Below are 15,063 nucleotides of genomic sequence, written 5' to 3'. Positions count from 1 at the left end.
ACTGTCAGGTTGGTTTCATGCCTCAAACCAGTGCCCCTTCTTTCTCCCCAACAAACCAAGCTCACCTCCCACCCCTCAGAGTAGTGGACCTTTGCATGTGCAGATCCCTCTTTCTGGAACGTTCTTAGATCTTGGTGTAACTGACTTCTTCTCTTCATTCAGCCCCAACTCCTAAGTCAGCAGAGAAGCCTCCCCCACTTTTCTGGTCTACGTGATCTGCCTGCCTTCAGCTCTTGAATCACTAAACATTATCTGCCATCTTCTTATTTATCTTTGTGCACTTCTTTTTTCTGTCTTGCCTCTCCGGAGTGGAAGCTCCCAGCGGGCAGGGATTTATGTCTGTCTCATCACTGATCTGTCCTCGTGCCCAGCACAGTGCCTGGCCCACAGCAGATTATGAAGTCGTTATCAGTGGAGTGAGGGATGCTGTTTTCAGGAGCGTTCTCTTCCCCACTCCAGGTCTCGCCAAGAAGCCTCAAGCCTTGAGATGACAATATAGCATTCTCTTCCCCTTGGCAGCCCCACAGCCTCCAGCTCTCTGACTACTCTGAGGGCAGGGAGCATGAATAATTCCGGGGCTCATGATCTGCTTGGAAACTGTGGTAAAAACACAATGAGGATGCTTGGGGCAGGGGCAGTAGGGGCTCAGACCAGGCTCTGGAACACACCAGGGTGGGTGAGCCAGGCATTCGGTCCACAGCCCAGGGACGGCCAGGAAGCTCAAGGTAAGGCCAGGTGTGGAGGGTCAAGTCCAAGGCAGGGCTTTAGCAGGACAGGACACTGGTTCTCTAGGAGCCCTAAGACCCCCTGAGGAAAAGGCAAAGTGGAGAGACTTGGGTTTCCCCAAAGAGGACTGCCAGGGCCGTAACACCCTCATACAGCAAAGCAAAGCTCTTCTTGATTCACATCCTACCAGGGTTGTACATGGACTCCTGCTGTGGGCAGCACGAAATACCACAAAAGCAAGGGGGAAATGGAAGGATTGAGGCATTGGAGATCGTCTCCACCAGAATACTGTCTGCTTGGGTTCATTGCAATCCCCATTTTATAGATGAAAAAATGGCGGGGTAGCGAGGTTAGGTGGCTTGTCAAAGGTGACACCCCCAGTAAGTGGCAGAGCTGGGAGTGGAACAGTCATGCCCTTCACCACCATCTTGCCTCAGGAAGGCCAGAGCTATAGAATAAAGGAAGATAGACACAGAAAACACAGCAAAGGCTTAGCCACGATCAATTTACAGCAATACCAGGGCTGCAGAGAAATCAGGCTGCAGGAAGTAGAAGGGCACAGCATTGGGGCTTTACTCTAAACCAATTAAATCAGAACCTCTGGGGACAGCCCCCACCACTAGGTGCTAAATGATGCCCAGTGATTCCAATAAACAGCAAGCTTTGCAAACCACTTCCCTTGGCCCTTAAATGAAAACATTCAAAGCACCAGCTGCCTCACGTTCCTGGTGAATTGAGGTCAAGTATAGCATATACACCTATATATATATTTTATATATGTATACATTTATGTATGTATTATATATTTACATGTGGATTCACAGGTGCCTCTCAGATTGCTCGGTTCCAGAGAGAGAACTAAATCCTTTTTTCATGATGCCTCCTGCGAAAGAGAACAGACTTATTCTCCCAGCACCAAGACCCTGGTGCTAGAGTGGCAAACCGGGTCCCACTAAAACACCAGTGAGTGAAAAAAAGTCGTTGGTGCGTCTTCCTTTATCTTTTGTTTCCTCCAATCGGCCCCGCCAGGGAGTCACAGGGTAACCTGGGGCAAGTGGCACCTGCTCACTGGGCCACAGTTCCTCCGAGAGAGACCAAGAGGACGGTCGGATTAAATCCGCATTCCCTGAGCATCACCGCCTTAGGTCCGGTTACCTAGAAGCAAAGGCTGGGGTGTGGATTCTTGTGCTAGGATTTTCTTTCTTTCTTTTTTTTTTTTTTTTTTTGAGATGGAATTTCACTCTTGTCACCCAAGCTGGAGTACAGTGGCACAATCTCGGCTCACCGCAACCTCTGCCTCCCGGGTTCAAGCAATTCTCCTGCCTCAGCCTCCTGAGTAGCTGGGATTACATGCGCCTACCACCACGCCCGGCTAATTTTTTGTATTTTTAGTAGAGATGGGGTTTCGCCATGTTGGCCAGGCTGGTCTAGAACTCCTGACCTCAGGTGATCCACCCACCTTGGCCTCCCAAAGTGCTAGGATTACAGGCGTAAGCCACTGCGCCCAGCTGTGCTAGGGATTTTCTAAGGGATACTCTTGGGTGAAACCGAGAAGAAAGTCATTCGAAGCCTGCACTCATGACAGCTGGAGATGATGAGTACACGATCCAGCAAATGGGACATGGGTGGGCCCCCAGTGTCAATCACACCACTGTGATCATTTCTGTGGGTACACCACCTGTTCTACTCACTATTCAACAGTTTTCCTTAAAACACATTACGCTTCAATTGATTCATTTTTAAAACATTTATTCTGTTTTGTTTTTTGTTTTTAAAACAGGGTCTCGCTCTGTCGCCCAGGCTGGAGGGCAGTAGCATGATCACAGCTTGCTGCAGCCTTGATCTCCTGGGCTCAGGTGATCCTTTTGCCTCAGCCTCCTGCAGGTGTATGCCACCACACCTGGGTAATTTTTTAATTTTTTGTAGAGATAGGGGTTTCCCTATGCTCCCCAGGCTGGTCTTGAACTCCTGGGCTCAAGTGATCCTCCCACCTCAACCTCCCAAAGTGCTGGGTTTACAGGCATGAGGCACCACACCCAGCCCAATTCATCTTTAAACATGCATTACACTGTAAATGGAAAATCAGCATCACTTGCCAAGGGACATTTAAGTAATACACTGAAATGAACGCGAGCATAATACAGTCTTCAACATCGCCTGTATGCTACAGGAGTCATTTCCAAATGCCTGCGGGCGTGCAGACCCCACTCTGGGTGTGCCGATGATTAAGCCTCTCTCAGGCTCTGGTCTGGGAAGAATGTGACCCCGTGTCACACTGGTATAAACGGATGCTGATCACGCCACTCAGGCCTGATGTGGCTCCACACAGAGCCAACTGCAGGAGGGAGAGGGAGCAGCTGCCCTGACCCTAGTGACTTCTCAGGGCTTCCAAACCCCCTGCCCTTGCAGTCTCCAGCTCAACGCTCACCCAAGGCTCCCTTCTCCCACTCCTTCCCTGGGTCTGCTGAGACGCTGGGGGTACATCACGATGGTTATTGGGGTGCCCTGGTGAACTATCAGATAGGAAGCGATGGTCCCTGTGCCTTCCAGCCCTTGCTGGGCTTAAACAAATACCATCAGAACTAATGGCAGAGGAGAAAATCTGACTTAACTTAGGGCTAGAAAGCGTCCCTGAAAAAATGGTGGCTTTTTTTTTTTTTTTTTTAAAGACAGAGTCTCGCTCTGCCACCCAGGCTGGAGTGCAGTGGTGCAATCACAGCTCACTGTAGCCTTGAATTCCTAGCCTCAAGCAATCTTCCCGCCTTAGCCTCTGGAGTACCTAGGACGACAGGTGCACACCACCATACCCAGCTAATTTTTATTTCATTTTATTTTTGAGACAGAGTCTTGCCCTGTCACCCAGAGCTTGAGTGCAGTGGCGTGATCTCAACTCACTGTAACCTCTGCCTCTTGAATTCAAGCAATTCTCCTGCCTCAGCCTCCCGAGTAGCTGGGACTACAGGCATGTGCCACCACACCTGGCTAATTTTTGTATTTTTAGTAGAAACAGGGTTTCTTCATGTTGGCCAGGCTGGTCTCAGACTCCTAAGCTCAAGTGATCCACCCACCTCGGCCTCCCAAAATGCTGGGATTACAGGCATGAGCTACCACGCCTGGCTGGCTAATTTTTACTTTATTTTTTTGTAGAGATGGGGTCTCACTATGTTGCCCAGGCTGGTCTCAAACTCCTGGCCTGAAGTGATCCTCCTGCCTCGGCCTTCCAAAGTGCTGGGATTATAGGCATGAGCCACCATGCCTGGCCTGGTATGAGTCTTTTTTTCTTTTTTTTATGTTGATAATTGAATCGGCTTTCTTTTAAAATTATTTTCTTTTTTTTTTAATTATACTTTAGGTTTTAGGGTACATGTGCACAATGTGCAGGTTTGTTACATATGTATCCATGTGCCATGTTGATTTCCTGAACCCATTAACTGATCATTTAGCATTAGGTATAGTCTTAAAGGTCTTAAAGGATAAAGAGAATTAGCTGGACAGAGAGAGGAAGGGAACGTGGAAGAAGAAGAAGGGCAAGGGAAACAGCAGGTAGAAGCAGTGGTGACAGAGGATTAAGAGTTGCAGGAACTGGCAGGGTCTGGTGGCTCATGCCTGTAATCACAGCACTTTGGGAGGCTGAGGCGGGCGGATCGTGAGGTCAAGAGATAGAAACCAGCCTGGCCAACACGGTGAAACCCTGCCTCTACTAAAAATACAAAAATTACCTGGGCGTGGTGGTGTACGCCTGTAGTCCCAGCTACTTGGGAGGCTGAGGCAGCAGAATCACTTCAACCAGGGAGTCGGAGGCTGCAGTGAGCTGAGATCACGCCACTGCACTCCAGCCTGGTGACAGAGCAAGACTCAGTCTCAAAAAAAAAAAAAAAAAAAAAAAAAAAGAGCTGCAGGAACTAAGAAAAAAGAGTAGGCTAGAGTAGAAAGCAACAGGGGAGAGTGATGAGTCCAGAGAAGGGGTTAGACCAGTACGTTTCACCACCAACCGCACTGGGGCACCTTAAACCCCTGTGCCCTGGCCCCTGCCTCCAGAGATTCTGAGATCGTTACTTTCAGGTGGGGACTGCAAATTAGCATTCTACCCAGATTCCCCAGGAGATTCTGAAGGGCAGCCAGCCAAGGACCTCTGAGTCAGATCACGTAAGGCCTGGTTTTTGCTTAGGAGCAGTCGAAACTACTGAAGAATTTTAAGTGGGGCAGGGGAAGAGTGACTTGATCAGCTTTGTGTCTCTATCAGATCCTTCTGGATGCATATGGGAAATGGACTGCAAGGCCATAGTGGCTGCGGGGAAACAGGTCATGGAGCTTGTGCAATTGTCAAGGCAAAAGATGGCAGCGGTCTGGGCCAAGATAGAAGCCACTGAGATGAAGAGAGGGGATGGATTCCAGAAGGACTGAAGGTTTGCATGAAGAGACAGAGGACTGCTCCAGGCTTCCACTGTAAGCCAGTGATGGGTGGTGGTGGTGTATACTGAGAGGCCACCACTGTTGGCTCAAAGGCCAGCCTGGTCCACTGCTGTCAGCCTCTCCTGGGCTCTAGGCCCTGGGCTTTAGGACTCATGACCATCCATCTGAATTTCAAGACACTTTCCACATTAATAAGAGAGAGGACTCAAGGCTCCCTTGCCACATTTTACTCAAAAGATCGTTATCACCTGATGATCTAAATATATTCAGAAAAGTAAATGAGGGAGCAGGAGAAAGAGGGGATTTTTCATTTTTCTTCTGTACCCTAGACAGACAAGGGCAAAGACCCTTAAAAGATTCAGGTTGCAGCTGGGCACAGTGGTTCATGCCTGTAATCCCAGCACTTTGGGAGGCTGAGGAGGGAGGATCACTTGAGGCCAGGAATTTGAGAGCAGCCTGGTGACAAAGCAAGACCCCAGTCTCTACAAAAAATTTAAAAATTAGCTGGGGGCACCTGTGGTCCCAGCTACCCAGGAGGCTGAGGACAGAGGATCACTTGAGCCCAGGTGTTCGAGGCTGCCGTGAGCTGTGACTGCACCACTACACTCCAGCCTGGGTGACCCAGCGAGATCCTATCTCCAAAAAAAAAAAAAAAAAAAATGAGATTTCGGTTTCTCTTGACCCTCCCGTAGATGACCTTCCATCCACTGCTAGATAAATTCCATTACAGGGGACGAGTCCATTTTTGTTCACTGCCTGGCACATAGTAAACAGCCAATAAATATTAGAATGAACACATGAGGAATAAATCAGCATAGATGACCTGTCACAGAACTCCCAAGTTCAGAAATTAAGGATTATCTCCAGAATAAATGTCACAGCCTGGGAGTTAGTTTCCAAATAGCACCCTCTCGACCCTCCACATGTCTGTACACAGCCCCCCTGTAGCACCCCACAATCCAATTCTCTGATCCCACTGGCATCTGCCTACTGTCTTCAGAATGCACCTGTCACCCCTCAGCAGACACCATGTTATTCATGCCACAGTTAGTAAGCAGTCATTCTGGGACAGATGAGGACCTCAAGGCTGGAACACTGTGATGAGTTAGAGAAGCTCCCATCCCCACTCCAAAGACAAATGTCCACTATAAGATAACTGGGACCCCAAAGCATCTCCTCCATCAGTTCTATGACAGAAAAAGAACTCTTCACTTCACAGTGAAAGGGAGTGGTCAGCATGCGTTTTTGTTTTTGTTTTAAGAGATGGGGTCTTGCTCTGTCGCCCAGGCTAGGGTGCAGTGGCGCTGTCTCAGCTCACTGCAGCCTCAAACTACTGGGCTCAAGCGATCCTCCCACCTCAGCCTTCAGAGCAGCTGGGACTACAGGTGCGTGTCACCATGCCTGGCTAATTTTTCTATTTTTTTGTAGAGACAGGGTCTCATTATGTTGCCCAGGCTGGTCTCAAAACTCCTGTGCTCAAGCCATCCTTCCTGCCTAAGCCTCCCAAAATTCTAAAAGTACAGGCCTGAGCCACCACACCTGGCCACGGTTAACCCCCATGAACGGCACGCAGACTGGAAACGCATTATGTTCATTGGCATCTGCAATGTGACGTTCCGAGGGGGATGCTCCATGGGGACTGGACGACACCTGCTCAGACTGGTCACCATTTCCTTATCTCTGGATTTCCAAAACAATCCCTAACTGGTCCATCCATGGAGTCTCTGACCCCCCACAGCCAAAGGCATCATCTCTCCCCATCCTCACACCTGCACAACGTCCATTGCTTACCAAGGTCAGGGAAAATGAGTGCATTATTACTGAAGTCTGTAATGCATGCAGATACTCTCTTGGTTACAGATAAGGCTTGAGATAAGATTGTATCCTTTCAATCCAGTTCCTTCCCTACCCTCCCATCAAAGACAACCACATGGACCTACCCCGATGTCTCCTTCCAGACATTGTTCCTCGTATAAACATGTGAGACCACAGAAAGTACAACAAGAATTTCTGTTTCTGTTTATATGAATAATACATTTTTCCACATACACTTCTCCTGGTTGTTCTTTTTTTAAACTCAGTAATGCCATAAAGCTCTTTCCATATGGGTACAATGGATAAATTTTTTTTTTTTTTTGAGACAGAGTCTTGCTCTGTCACCCAGGCTGGAGTGCAATGGCATGATCTCGGCTCACTGCCACCCCCATCTCCTGGGTTCAAGCGATTCTTGTGCCTCAGCCTCCCAAGTAGCTGGGATTACAGGTGCACACCACCACGCCCAACTAATTTTTGTATTTTTGGTAGAGATGGGGTTTCACCATATTGGCCAAGCTAAACCTGAACTCCTGAACTCAAGTGATCCGCCTGCCTTGGCCTCCCAAAGCGCTGGGATTAGAGGCGTGAGCTGCCGTGCCCGGCCCCTTGTTCTTTTTAACTGCTGTAAAATATTCTGCAAAATGGCTGATGGACATTTAGGTTGCTTCCACTTTTCCTTTTCTCTATTTCCTACCTATCATTGGATATTCTATTCCAATAATGCTCCGTGAGCATCCTCACGCCTGCCTCCCTAGCCAGGTTCTTGGGGATGTGGAAGGGAAGCCAACTTCACACTGTGGCCCTCCTCATCCCTTCCTGCTCCATCTCCCTCCCTTCATACACTCAGCACTGAAGACAAACCAGGCACCCATTGCTCCTGCAGCAGGGGTCCCTGCTCGCAATCTCTGCCTTTTCTTTTTAAAAATTATCCTTTTTTTTTTTTAGATGAAGTCTCGCTCTGTCACCCAGCCTGGAGTGCAGTGGCGCAATCTCAGCTCACTGCAAGCTCTGGGTTCACACCATTCTCCTGCCTCAGCCTCCCGAGTAGCTGGGACTACAGGCGCCTGCCACCATGCCAGGCTAATTTTTTTGTATTTTTAGTAGAGACTGGGCTTCACCATGTTAGCCAGGATGGTCTCAATCCCCTGACCTCGTGATCCACCCGCCTCGGCCTCCCAAAGTGCTGGGATTACAGGAGTGAGGAGCTTGCATTCTTGGACTTGTCACCCCCATCGCTAGATGATAACTTCCTCTGAAGACAGGGAAATTCCCCATTGTATTGCCAAAGCCTGCAGCAGCTCACTGCACAGAGTTGCTTAATAATAACCCACCAAGATTAAAGTGAGGAAGCCAGCATCTCCCTCAGCCTTCCTTTGGTACAAGCAAACCACAAACAAATCAAGCTACTTCCATGTGCATCAATATATCATCTCTTCTGATCCGCAGACAACTGGCAAAGGTCATCAGAGTGGAATCATGACCCTCATTAAAGATGAAGGGACTCCCTTGGAAGCTAAGTGGCAGGCCTCGGTCCGAAGCTGAATATAGGGGCCTCTTTGCAACAGAGGGGCTTGGTCTGGGAGCTCTCAGATATTTCAGGATGAGCCACGTTTCCAAAAAGTGCGACACGTCCATCCCAGCCCCTTATAAAACCATCTCCCAAAAAGCAGGCACTCTAGTACTCAGATTTTTGCCAAACGCAAGGACCACTGTGCTTATTAACTAAATTCTTTGAGTATCTTAAAATGTTTTAAAGTTTACAGCATCAACTTTTGTTTCAACCCAAGCAGAAGTATCTGTGAAACCATGAGTTTGTGTGCTACTTACATTTTTTTCCCCCAGTACCAATCAAGAAGAAGACATAATTATTCTTTTCTGTTTTTATGCCATGGGCCTTTGAGAATTATCTTGTGCGCCACCAGCGGTAACACGTTTTTGGAAAACATTCAGAAGATCAACAAAAAAACTTTGGGTCTTATTTACTCACTGCAAGTTTCTTAAATTCATTGCATGTTGAGGAAAGACAGTTCAGAGAAGTTTGTGATCAGGTCATCAAAAGAGAAATCTTCAAAGTGCACGACTTTGCTATTGGGAAAAGCTTGCTTGATCTTAGACTATGAGCAGTCTGCATTGAGAGGCTTGGCTTCTCTGTCTGTATATCCTGTGTGGTGATGGCGATTTTGCATCCTAGATTTCTCAGGACAATCCTGGTGTCAAATATCACCCTGGTGACCCCTCCCTCAGCTCTGGACCCAGAGTTCCAGGAAGCTTCTAGAAGCTGATGTCATCTAGCCTGTCCCCAAAGAGCAGGAACTGGAGAAGTCTCTTCTTCATCCTCAGTCCCTTAACAGAAGCCCAGCTTGCCAAGGAAGATGAGGGCCCCAGGAATTCAATTATTCACTTTAACAACTACTCATTAAGCACCGGAGATACTGCATGAACAAAACCAGCAGTGTCTCTGCACGGGAAGGAGGGAGGGACTCATTCGGCCAGTTCTCCTCCAGCCTCCTTCCTCCCTATATCCTGCCCCAAGATGGGCCAGCGTTCCCAGGGTTCAACAGCTTTGCCCGGGAGCAACCCAGTGCTCAGTGGGAAGTGACCCACTGCCTGAGCGGAGGTCTTGCTCACCACTGTCCCATCAGCACGGGAGCACGGAAATCCAGCATCCTGGACAGATGACACGTGCTATAAGGGTCCCAGGCCTTGGGCACCTGGGCCTGGAATCCCACTGACCTCCCCTCAGCTGTGGCCTAGATCTAGTCCTGGGTCGGCTGCCAAATTGCTGTGTGACCTGGGCAAGTCACTCCACCTCTCTGAGTGTCCCTAGCTGTCAGTGACATACTGGGACTTTCTAAGGTCCTTATGCCCTGAAATTCTCCAATCTTAGCCCAGGGCTGTCCCGAATGCAGTGAGCTCTCACCCTTTCAGGCACCTGAAGGAGCATGAGTACCTCTGGAACAGAGCAGGACGGGTGCTCTCATCACCACCAGCCTCCACTCAGGTGTCAGGTTACCAGGCCGGCACTCTCTCGCTGGGTGGCAGCTCTGCCTCTGATATTTTTAGACTCCCCCCTGGCCTGTCCCTAACAAGAGCCAGATGCATCTGATTCCTGCCACAGTGCTGCCGAAAATGCATTCTTTGGCTAACTTCTGCAGGGAGCCAGACTTCACCACTCCTGGGGTGAGAAGGGGAGACTGCTCGGCCTGTCACCACCACACCAACCCCCATTCCTTCCCTGCACATGCTGAAGCCATCGTCCAAGAGTCAGGCCTCCATCCCTTCTATGATGCCAACTGCCCTCTTCCTTCATTCCAGCTGCTGCTGCCAATCACCTGCCCTCCTGAGACACCCCGACACACACACACACCCCTCCTGCACAGGCATCCCGAGGCTGGCCTTTAACTCTCTCCTCTGGGAGAGATCTGCCCCCTCAATCCCAGTGCCTGGGACCCTACCCCACCTTTGGGTAAGTAATGTCACCGCCTCCCCTCTGGAACTCCCGTGGCTGGAGAGCCCCGCCCTGTCCCCACCTTAACCCCTGTGGCCCGTGTCAGAGTCCCCACTTGGCTACAGAGCTGGGAAGCAGCCACATGTTGCCCCCACCGACCCCACACACACACACAATTATCTGACCTCCCCCCCCCACCCTGCAAAAGGAGGGTGGCTGGACTCCTGCTTCCCAAACAAACCTCCCCAAGCAGCCAGCAGTCCAGCGCCAGCCCATCTGGCCTGGAAGGACATTTATATATTTTCATCTCGGCAGACTTCCCCTCCTGGTCCCGTCTGGCGGAGTTTACTATGACAAAGAAGTGGCCTTTGCTGTGCCCTCACTGACCTGGAAGGCTGTATAGCAGACGCGAGGGCAGGAGAGTGTCACTCTATGCCTAGGGTGAAAAATGGGCTGGTTGATCCTCCCTGTTAATTACCTGTTGCTGGAAAATGGGGAGTCTGTGCACATATGCATGTGGTTTTAGCTCCTACTATGAAGATATTATGTGAGAGGCAGAGAAAAGAAACTGAGGTGAAACATTCACTTCCATTCCGGGAAGAAAGGATTTAAGTACCGTTAATGGGGTGAGGGTGGAGAAGCAGGGACGGGTTGCTAAATGGATGTGCTCCGCAGCCACAATAAAATGCCACCAAGCCCTTTTGGCCCCTCATTAGCTAGACCCTAATCTGGGGTGGTGCCAGCGAGAGCGGGTGCACCCTCTCCTCCGGCCCGAGGTGGGGCAGTGTCAGCCCCAAGCCTCACCCTCCTCATAGGGACGTTTCCGCCTGGCCCTGCCCTCACCCACTCAGCTGGTCAACTCCATGGTTTCCAACACAAACACATTCTCTGGATTTCAGGCGCACCTCAATCTCTCCACTTGAGGGGCAGAGGAGGCTCCAGGCTATGTGGCCAACCCTCTGCCTCCTACTCGACTCCCTGGTTCCCCATGGGATGGAGGTGGTGAGATCCAAAAACCTTCAGTGGGAAAACAGGTTCTGCACCTTCCTGCCACCTCCACGCCTCTCCCTGGGCTGCGGTCTTGGCATTTGCCAAGGCCCCCGTGGGCATCCACGCCCTGTTTTCCCCAGAAGGGTCTCCCCTCATTCCCTGCAAACCAGCAGGGCATCTCCAGGTGGAAACAAGGGAAGGGCTTGGGGAGACAGATGGAGGTTCAAGGCCTAGTTCTTTGCATTTACCACCTCAGTGGCCTTGGGCAAACCGACTTAGATCTCTAGCCTGTTTCCCCACTTGCAACAGGAGAGTGTGCTGGAAACAGCTCAGGGGTGAGGCTCCCAGAGAGAAATGGAGATGGAGGGCGAGCACCAGCCAACTGCAAACCTCCAGCAGCTCAGGTCGCCATCCTTCCCCTTGTGTGACTCCTGGACCAGGACCCCGTCCCTTCCTCGTCCTCTTTAAGCTTTCTTAACTGAAGGCCGAATTCCAGGAAGAGGTGCCCAGCAATAATGTGTCGGTTCTTAGATTTCTCTCTGATTCAGACTGGAGTGCAGAGGTGGCTAGAGGTGGCTTTCAAAAAAAATTATGATAAAATATGCATAACATCATAATCATCATTTTAACCAATAAGTATACAACTCAGTGGCATGAAATACCTTCACAGTACTGTGTAACCATTGCCACTATGTATACCCAAAACTTTTTTATCCTCCCCAACAAAAACTGTCCCATTAAACAGTAACTCCCGGTTCCCAGGTACCCCCAGCCCCTGGCAACCACCATTCTACTTTCTGTCTACAAAATTTGCCTATTCTGGGTGTCTCATAAAAGTACAATCACACCGTATTTGAACTGGAGGCTTCTTAAGTCCCTCACCAAGCCCCTTACTTAGACACAGCTGAATTATAAGATCAAGGTGCACACACACCCTCAAAGCTTGGGAGGGGCAGTACTCCCTTCCCCAAACCCGAAGCTGGCAGGGGTTGGACTCTGTGGCCTGGAAGGAATGCTTTGCCCTGTGGTGTCTTCGGAGTCCCCATGTCCAGCCCCACATCTTCACCTAAAAGACCCCCCTGGAGGGCGCTCAGATCTCTGGATTTGGGGAGGGCGTAGAATCCACACCCCGAGCTGCAGCCTCCCCTCCCTCTGGAACCCATGGGTGTGGTCTTGCTTCTTTAAAGCCCCCCAAGCCCTACTAGAGTTGGCAGGGAGAGAGGTGTCATCCCAGTAGCGCCTCCGGGCTCCTCCACCGCTCCTGACCCCCAAGAAGTCGCTCCTCGTCGCTCGGGGGCGCGACGGAGCAGCGGCGGGGGCCTAGAGGGGTACGCAGCCCAGGAGGACCCGCTGGCCCGGCCTGGCGCACTAGTCCTGCCCGCGAGGCGAGGCTGGGGACGCTGCCCAGGAATCCCTCACGCGACCTGGGGATCTCCCTGGACTCCAAGAGCCCCGGGTGTGAGTCCGGCGGGGCGAGGGGAGGCGCCCTGACTCCTCCCCAAACTTTTCCCGCCCGCTTCGGCTCAAAAGGCGTGGGAAGCTGTCCTGGGGTGGGGAAGTGGAATTCGGGTGCCCGAGCGAGCGTGGCGCAGACCAGAGGTCGGCGGTATGGGTGGCACCTCGGCCCTCCCGTTACTGTCACCAATTCCGGGGGCTGCTCCCGGTCCAGTAAGTGGAGAGGTCGCGTCCCTGCTGGCCGGGCGTACGCGATCCCGGGGCCGCCCACGGATGTCGCCCCGCGCCCTGGGCGCGCCCGCAACTCACCCGGCGCTGGCGGCTGCGCTGGCTGCTGGATCGACGGACAGGCTGGGGTGCGAGGCGAGGCCGCCGAGCTGTTTTGAAGCTCTGGGCTGGGACTGCGCGCCCTCCCTCCACCCTCTTGGCGGCGGAGCCCCTCCTTCCCCGATCCCGCCTCCCGGGCCGTGACGTCAGGAGCCGGGAGAGCCGAGTGGGAGGGGCCGCCGGCGGAGGGAGGGGGCCCTGGAGGGAAAGGCCGAGGCCCGGAGCGCCCTGGCGCCCCCCAGTCCCCACCCGCCTCCCTGCGGCTCTGTGGCCAAGTTTGGGGCGGAGCCGGTGGCACGGGCCCGAGGGAAAAGGGAGAAAGGGAGGCTCCCGGGAGCAAGGGGCTTCCCTTCTCTGCAGGTTTCCACATCCCTCTCGTTCTCTTTCCGCTCCTCTCCTCCCCTTTTCTTCCCCTTCCCTAAGGAGTTTTGGAATCCGGGCTCCCTGCTCTAGAACCCCTTCTCTGGCCTTTTATGAACTTCCTGAGCTCGTCCATAATCTCCCCTGTCTCAGTTTCCTCTTCTGGGAATGGGAGTGATTATAGGTCGGAAGGTGATAATACGTCCACAGTGTTTGCCTCATGGCACCTACTCCATAGACGTCAGCCATTGTTATTTTTATCATCTCACCTGGAGGCCTGGCCTTGGTGTGAGATGCCCGTCAACCAGTCTTTAGAGTCTTCCAGGACCCCCGTTCACTCCCCCACCCCACCAATACACACACACACACACACACACACACACACACTCACACTCACACAAACCACTCCCCACAGGCTTTCAACCCACAGTCCTGGAATTTAGTGTCCCTGGAAATGACATCAAAGGAACTGCCTTTCTTTCCAGCTTCAGTTTCCCCATCTGGAAACTGGGAGGGCTGATCTGCTCTAGGGGCTCTTGGGAGGATGGGGGAGACCAGAGGCGCCTGAGCCCCATCGTGTGTGTGTGGAAGGAGGGAGCGGGAGTCAGTGTATTTTTACAAATTGGAGAAATTCCAAAAGAGGGTCACAACATATAACAGTATATTTTAAAACTTTTAATTTAACAAGTTCGTGTTACTTGCACATACCCCAGAATACAAGGCAATTGACTTGTGCCACTGACAAGAGAATGAGAAACCCTTTTAAGAAATGTTAATTTATTGTGCAATCGTGTGCTGTGGTTGGACTCCATGTTTAGATTTTCTGTTGAGCATCTTTTTTTAATCCTGCTGAGGAGCTCTGTCATGAGAAGGCCTTCTTGGGTCTAAATTAGAGATCCTTGGGGGATTTGAGATCCCCTCTACAGGGCCACCCCCTCCCCCAGGCCTTGAGCTTCCCAAGTTGGCCTAGGGTCTGACCTGCCAAATCTCCTTTAATTCTACGGTTAACCAAGACTCACATCCCCCAAGATAATTGTGTGTGTGTGTGTGTGTGTGTGTGTGTGTGTGTGGAGTTGGAGAAGGGACAGGAAGGCACTAATATGAACTGAGTCCTCTTCCTCCATAAAAGGGGAGGAGGGTGAGGTCTGGTTGCTATAGAGGAGGACCAGGCAGGACCCACCTACCTGCCTATGACCATGTGGAGGACAGAGAAAGCCCCAAAGTCTCTCAGAATGGAAAGGCCAGGTAGGGGATGGAGCAGGCAGGTTTCCACATTTGCTGAGGGCTTAGTGTGTGCCAGTTACTTTACAAATATAATCTTCAATAGAACACGGCAGCCCTGCAAAACAAGTTACCCTCATTTTACCCATGAAGAAACTAAGGCTCAGAGAAGCTACACCAGTAACTTACCCAAAGGCTGTATGCAATTGATAAAGTTTGCATTTGAACCCAGACTCAGTGCAGCAAACCCCAGTCTCCTCTTTCCACCCTATCACTATTCACCAAATGCTAACCACACTCAAGCTCTA

At 51.2% G+C, this 15,063-nt stretch overlaps 1 protein-coding gene across 2 annotated transcripts in view; it reads right to left on the bottom strand.

The window, feature by feature from the left end:
- Positions 1-14,834, bottom strand: part of EMP2 (epithelial membrane protein 2) — a 55,171-nt gene extending 40,337 nt beyond the window's left edge. Inside the window, exon 1 of one of the 2 annotated variants that reach the window (XM_058433958.1) lies at positions 14,719-14,834. The gene's annotated coding sequence lies outside the window, so the exon portion shown is untranslated. Of the gene's footprint in view, positions 1-13,156; positions 13,274-14,718 lie in introns of those variants that run through there. The other variant, XM_032144863.2, reaches the window with a different exon arrangement.
- Positions 14,835-15,063: the final 229 nt, after the last annotated feature.

This window comes from Hylobates moloch, unplaced genomic scaffold (genome assembly GCF_009828535.3).
Source record: "Hylobates moloch isolate HMO894 unplaced genomic scaffold, HMol_V3 SCAFFOLD_23, whole genome shotgun sequence".
In the NCBI taxonomy this organism is placed as follows: Eukaryota; Metazoa; Chordata; class Mammalia; order Primates; family Hylobatidae; genus Hylobates; species Hylobates moloch.
The sequence above is the reverse complement of the archived record's forward strand: the minus strand, read 5'-3'. Positions and strand labels throughout refer to the sequence as shown.